The following is a 7,589-nucleotide window of genomic DNA, read 5'->3' as shown; positions in this document are numbered from 1 at the left end:
TCTCTAGTTTAAATATGACTAGGTACATACATGATAGATATTAAAAACCAACCAACAATAACAAAAAAAATAGGGTAATTTAAATTGATAAACGTTGAATATATTTTTTATTGATAATTGTCATCAAACGTTTTTTTTTTTTTTTTTTTTTTTTTTTTTTTTTTTTTTTGGGAAAGAAATCAAACGTTGTAAAATCATGATTGGTATGTATGATTTTTTTTTTTTTTTTGCAACAAGATAAGTACATAATTAAGATAATATAAAACAAGCAACATGATTTTTGTATACAAAAAATTAAAAACAACGTTCATATCTATAAAAAAAAATTTTGGAACAACCTACATATATTTTTTTTTTTTAAACAACGTACATAGATTTTTTTTTTTTTTTAAAGAAATGTACATAAATTATAATGTATTTAAAGAACTAAAAAAAAAAAAAAAAATTATTATCAAAACACCGTGTTTTGATGTATATATAGGGAAAACACTGTGTATAGTGTATAGAGTTGAGTCTTAAGTTGAGTCTTGAGTTTTCAAGACTCCACTTCAGATTTTGTTAAGACTTAGCTTCTTAAATGCATTAAAAAAACAAAGTCTTGTTTTAAGATCACAAAATCAAAAAATGATGATGTCATCATGAGTCTTAAGACTCAAGGCTAATCTTGCTCTTAGAGAATGTTGTCTAAGAATAATAAAAAGTAGAAAATATTGTTTGAGAAAGATAAAAAAAATAAGCACTGATTTTCTAGGTATATGTGTATTTTATATAGGATGTTGTGTGTTGAAAAAAATAAAAATAAATAAAAAGTAAAAGATAAGTGCAAACCCTAGCCTTAAAAATTGCATACATCATTCTATGATAGGATGGGAAAACATTAAAATGATTAAACATTTTCTGTCACCATTTTACACTTTCCACAATTCTCAAATTTTCAACTCTACACACAATTGGTAAATGCTATCCTTAATCAGGCAGACACATCTCACAAGACTGTCAAGCTGACTACACAACTCAACAAAGGGAGAAAACGTAAGGAAATCCCCTAGTCATAAACACATGTAAATGAGTTGCAAGTTGTAACCTTAGTCACAAGGTGAGTTCTTTGTCTTCGACACACCAAGATTGATTAGCTACATTGATCTTATGATCTATTATAAGAATGTATAATGCTCAGTATCGCCATATTTGAATGCTAACATTAATTATTCAATGCTTTCTGAATGATCTGAGAAGCAACATAATTAAGCAACAGCAACAGTCAAGTTTCACTTAACTCATTGATAGTCCTCAAAGGGCTCAAACAAAGCAATTACACTAACATACCCCTGATTTAAAATACATCTGATTGCACTAAACAATATGGAAATTCAATATAGCCAGAAGATTAGGGGTTCCCAAATGTAGTCTCAGTCAAAGTGTAGGTTTAGTCCATTTTACAAATAACCCACGAACACTAATACAACTACTATCAATTATCCTGACTCGCTTGACATCCCATTTACTGCATCTGCTTTTTTACGCCCTATTGTCTCTTCAACTTCCCCAAACTGGGAGTCAGGCATCATTGCTTCCTCTCATAATATATAAGATTAAAATCCCCTTCCACACTAAATTACTAATAGGGTCGGAATCTTCTAGTCCTATCATTTCCACTTCCATTACCCCTTCCCTGGGGTCCACCTGACCCATTGGTCCGGTCATTCCTACGGGGCCGCACTGGTGCAGCCATCTGCATTCCCGGCTGCTGCCTGCAGGTTATTTAACAGATTAGAGATGAAATGAGCAGCCGATATGCAGTTTTGGACTTTTATAAAATCTCAATAATAATATCAACTTACAAGACGTAGCCAATTCGGCCATCAGGTAAAACCATAGGCACCATTTGCATGCCAGCTGGCATCGGCCCCCTCCCATATATCATTGGCTGTAATTATGTTCAAATTCACAAGATAAGAGAATGTAATTTTAGTGGAGAAAATGAAGTAAAGTTCTTAACATACCTGTTGGTATCCACCAGCAACACCATATCCAGCCCCCACTGAACCATATGAATTTCCAGCAAAACCATAAGCTTGTGGAGGAAGATAGTTTGAACCAGCAGTGAAGGAAGCTGCTGCTTCAGACTTCTTATCTGTCTGTGGCTTGGCCATAGTAACTTCTAATGCCTGACCTGTAATAAACAAAACAATCATATTAGAGTCTGTTAATAAAACAGTAAAAAACTAATGAAAAATTGGTTGTATAAAAAGCAGCACAAGGTAGTACAAAATTTTTTGGATAGAAGTTCTATCAAAGGCTTCAAAGCAAAAGAGATGTCAAATATAAACAATAATGAACTGATTAACACAAGGGCTTGTAGATGTATTTTTCCCATAATAAGAAAAGTTAGCAAAGAAAAGCAAATTTCCTTTGCTGTCTTGATAGTCAAAATGGTGAAGTATTTCAGAGGTAGAGTGTAAAAAATGCCAAGTAGCGATCTTAGGTGTCACTTAGACAATCTACAAAATATCCACTATGTATCTGAGTCTTCCATCCCTTCTCATGATTAATCCCACCCAAATAAAAACTGGCAATAGAAAACTCAAGCATCTATTTCATTTATAATAAATTCAGACATCAAAAGTGAAGACTAAACCATTACCATCTATCTCATACTTTTCTGTGTCTTTGACAGCCTTTAGAGCACTAGACCTTTCACCAAAATGGATAAACCCAAAACTCCCTTTGCCTTGTCCCCCTTTAGCAGGAGGCAACACAACCTTCGTGACTTCTCCATGGCGCTGAAAAATTTCTTTCAGTTGTTCAGGGGTTGCACTCTCTGGAATATTTTTCACATAAAGTGCCTTGACCTGAAAATTCAAAAACAATGTCAACCTGAATTCTTAATATTGTATTAGTGGCTCGACAAAGATTTAACTTTCAATCTTATATACCCAAAAAAAAAGAAAGGCAGTTACTACTAACACAAAAACATTTACAAATCTGTCAATGTTTGATTGGGCAATTGCAATAAGCCATTGCCAAAACAAACAAATGAATTGCCCAATCAAACAAATGAAGTCAATACTATCCATTAATAGCAGGATATTGGAAACAGGGATTTCCCTGCTTGTCCATAACAAGATTCTCCTACAAACTAGATCTAAAATTTAAGAGAGGGGGGGGGGGGGTAATAATGAACATTCATTAATGAATGCATACTAAACGGTTTATGTTGTTATTTTGCAGTTAATCTCAAGGAAGACCCAACTAGATCAGCTGCATCACAATGTCATCATTAGGCCAGCGAAATGCCAGAACACAACTAATTCCATACAAAGTTGAAGTCTTGTATACTCAGTATCATATTGCGAACACGTTTTCATCAGAATTATGTGGAGGCAAATCGATTTTAATCTGATTCAAAAACTAAACTACATCTCACTGTCATCACTGAATAGTCCCAAAAAAACAACTTGCAAGTTGCAACATATGGAAGATAGAAAAATCCCGTAAAGAACGATACAATCTCTATCAATGTCAGAAGTCAGCACAACTTTTTAACAAGCACAACATAGATACACTTTTCCGAAAGGGTTATTTGAGGCAATCTCTATCAATATCAGAAGTCGCCATTTGATCAGAGTTTCAAGAACCACCTGCTCAGCTTTTTATTAAGCACAACATAGATACACTTTTCCGAAAGGGTTACTTGAGTTTCCCGATTAAAGCCGTCTTTCTAAGAATTCCAAGGCCAATGTATAGTTCCTCTTAGCAACTCTTTTAATTTCTTTACTCATCAAACTCAAAACAAATACATTTATTATGTCTTTTACAAGCAAAAAGAAAAAATAAAAAATTTCCCCAGTATATGACCATTGTAATGTTCAGGAAAATTTGTCAAACAAACCTTTAAAAGGTCAGATTTTGTGAGAGAACAGCCTTTTAAAAAATTTCTCTAAATTTTGGCAAGATGAAACCTTAACCGCTATTCCAGCCACTGGCAGACATTTCCTGACATTGACTGGGGGATACATGTCACATGACCTTTTTCCTTTTCCCTCGCTTTTCTTCTCGACTTGCTTCCAAATCATCCCACTTCTCTCTTTCTCTCTCCATTTGCAATACTCTTCATCGTTCTTGATTAAATTTGAATATCAAGTGTTTCCCAATATAGTTCAACAAGGAAATGCCTAATTACCTCTCTATTTACTTGTAATTTTTTGGATTTAATTTTGAATTTTAGAATTAGGGTTTTCCTCAAATTCCCTAACTTCACATCTTCACCCCTCTCGAATGGAAGTGAAGAGGACAAGCATAAGAAAATGGGCAGGCAGCTTGCTAAATCTGACGGATGAATGGTGTATTATCTACAATTGTGTTGCCAATGGTGAAAATGAGTGGGTATGGAGATAGAAAGAACTTAAATGGGGTTAGAAGGAAATTTGGGCACCTTGGTGAAACAAAGGTGTTATAGGAGGTGACTTTTAAGGGAAGTACCAAGAAAGGGGAGGGAAGAGGTAAGAAAAAGACGATATATAACAAAAAGAAGCAGTGCAAGATCTGCATGCCCAATCTTCAGAAAACGTCGGTCAATGGCCAAAATATAGTTTAAGGTGCATTTGGTTTAAGATTTGAATTTGCAAGAAAGAATTTGAAAGGTTGTTTCTAGAAAGAAAAAGAAAAAGAAAAAGAAAAAAAAAAAACACTTTTGAAAGGTCTCTTCTGACAAAGTTCCCAAAATTTAAAGCTTAGTCTAAAAATTAAAAGCAACCAACAACCAAATTTTAATAGCCTCGTAAACCTTAAAGTTCAGTTTTTCTTTGTTACAAGTACAAAATCATAATTTGTAGCAAGAACATATGCAATCAAAAAGCTTAAAAGCAATTAAGCTGTGCGCCTTACAATACAACACCATATGATACATACCCTGTAAAATGGAAAAGACGTAAAAAATTTTGAAATTGAAAACCCTTGATTCATGCCCACAATATTTAGTCTAAAGTTTGCATGAGCAACATAGGTCTATGGGAACTATAACTTGGCGTGCTTAATGAGACTTTAAGGTAGCTTTCTGTAATATATTAGCATCTTAACTTGAAATTTTGTTTCTATTAGAATAAAAAAATTAAATATAAAAAAAAAAATATATATATATATATATATATATATATATAATAAAAAATTATTTTAAAAAAAAAATACTAGCTTCAAAGGTCAATACATTACTACAATAAGCCCAATGAGTATCATATTGATTGCAATTTGAACGTAAATGAGCAAACTATATAACAAATTTTAAAGATAATTCCAATTTTGTATAATTTCTTGGAGCATGTATGAGGAACAAAAAAAGGTCAACTACACATGGGTTTGGCAAAATCCATTTAACTTACATAAAATAATCCTGCTTTGTTTCTAATTTTTTTCTTTCCATTCATTGGGTTCTTAGGATTGGGTCATTAGCTAAAGTTCATGCTTCAAATTAACATAGAAGGCTATTATTAAAGTTGTTGAGGTAGAAATTTAATATTGACTACCTGGGAAGCAGCAGCAGAGTCAGGAGCACTCTTCGGATCAGCCCAGGTGACAGTTGGGGTGTTCCCTTCCAGCTTAAAACTTCCGCTAGACATTTTCTGTCTAGCATAATCAGCACAGGCATTGTTGTAATACTCAATAAAGGCAAAGCCACGGTTACGGCCAGGATTTAAACCATCCTGTCATGGGCAGAGGAAACACTGTTAAGAGAAACAGAAACAGACCATACTACTTTACAATCACATATTCACATAGACTTATAATGTACTATAGTCCACCTGCTTAAGGTCAATTATCTCTGCCCCTGGACCAACTTCATGTATCATTTGTTTGAACTGATCCTCTGACCAACTTTTAGGGATGTTACCAATAAATAACCTGTGCTTTGCATCAGACAATGAACACCTGACCGTTTTTCCCTGCAGTGATGAAGCAATGACATGAAAATTAGCAATCTCATAAGCCAAACTCAAATGAAAGCATGAAAGGAGGGAAAGTAAAGAAGTTCAACCATGAAAAGATGTGAAATTACCTTAAATTCTTTGTTCTTCAACTCTTCTATTGCTTTCTGGGCATCTTCCTTTGTTTTGAATGCTACAAAGGCATATCCCTTAAATTCACCAGTATCCTTATTTTTTATTAATTTTACCTGCAAGTCACCCAAAAGAATGAATCTATGGAGCAAGAGGAAAAAAAAAAAGTGGGGGTGGGAGACAAGGGTTGAAATATATGCTTCCTCCATTTTTTTATACTTGTAGCAATTCGACTTTTACGCTATTCATATGTTTCCCTTTGAATAGCTTTAATGATTTATAATTAAGTGGGATCTTGTCAGATTTGTCTCAATTTATACTATTTCACTATCATATGTTTATAATTTTACATATTGGTAATTAAAGATATTAACAATTGAAATAATAATTCGGCAAACATGAAAAGAGAAGTGTTACAAGTATTAAAAAAAAAAACATAAGCAGGAATATATATGGAAATAAAGTGCTGACCTCAAAAATTTCACCAAAAGGCTCACAAAGATCTCTTAAATCTTCTTCTGTAACATCCTTGGGAAGCCCACCAATGAAAACCTCAGCTCCATAAGGAGGAAGAGAAAGAAGCTCAGCGTGCTTCTCTTTGTCCTCTTCACTGATTGAAGATGGATATTTCTCCTCATCTTCCCCATGTTCATCACCAATGGGACTTTGATCAGGTTCCGATGATTGCTCTTTTCCACTACCATCAGTTCTTAATTCCTCATCCTGCTCCTCAGCCTTATCATCACCAATTCCTTCCTCTGCCTCATCCTCAATGCCATCGACAACATCTTCATCCGTTTCTTCCATGTAATTATCGTCATCAAGGTCCACACGCTCATCGATCTCGGAACCCTCAGCCATGACTGGTATATGTAAATCTTTTCTGAGAATAAGCAGATCCTCAATCAACTGAGAACTTTCAGGGAAACCCATGAGGACGCATACAAGCCATCTTTTTTTTTTAATAAATAATGGAATACAGCGTGAAAGGGGAAGCAAAGATAAATGTAGACAAAAGAGGGTCTTTTTTTGCACTGGATTGATTGTGTTTAATTTTAATGTGTGATTTGGGTTCACCTGATAACCAGGATTGTCAAATTACAAAGCTGGAAAGCCATGTTAGACATTAAATGAAAGGCAGCACCCAAGTATTTTTCAGGATTGTTTGTGTTTGATTTTAATGTGACGTCAAGTGGTGTCTAAGAACTAGAATATGGCATTTTGAATTGTGTGTGTAGCTACATAGGATTTTGAATGTGTTGGATTGAAATATTTCAAAAGAACACTTCCCCCTTTCACTGAAATACCAGGATTCAGGAGGTTTCGCCATTAATAACACCTCCCACATGGATTCTGCGTTATAGTCTCCTGCACCTCCATGGTCATATTTACGTAACTTCAAATTCAGGATCATATCAGCTCTGCCCATGTACAATGAAAATGAAACCCTGCTATTGTTTTAGGATTGCAGGAAACCGAAGAAATGAAACCCTGCTATTGTTTTAGGATTGCAGGAGACCGACGACCTAGACAAGG

The 7,589-nt window shown here is 34.4% G+C and overlaps 1 pseudogene across 1 annotated transcript; it reads right to left on the bottom strand.

The window, feature by feature from the left end:
* Nucleotides 1-1,244: 1,244 nt before the first annotated feature.
* On the bottom strand, nt 1,245-7,020 carry LOC145589539 (heterogeneous nuclear ribonucleoprotein Q-like; annotated as a pseudogene). Its single transcript, XR_014101717.1, has 8 exons — nt 6,525-7,020; nt 6,053-6,169; nt 5,799-5,939; nt 5,523-5,699; nt 2,645-2,852; nt 2,004-2,173; nt 1,842-1,927; nt 1,245-1,751 (listed from the first exon to the last, which is right to left on the bottom strand). The product of XR_014101717.1 is annotated as a heterogeneous nuclear ribonucleoprotein Q-like (transcript).
* Nucleotides 7,021-7,589: the final 569 nt, after the last annotated feature.

The sequence above is a fragment of the Chenopodium album genome, chromosome 17, assembly GCF_948465745.1.
Source record: "Chenopodium album chromosome 17, dcCheAlbu1.1, whole genome shotgun sequence".
Taxonomy (NCBI): Eukaryota; Viridiplantae; Streptophyta; class Magnoliopsida; order Caryophyllales; family Amaranthaceae; genus Chenopodium; species Chenopodium album.
Note: the sequence above shows the minus strand (reverse complement) of the source record. Positions and strands in the feature narration are given on the sequence as shown.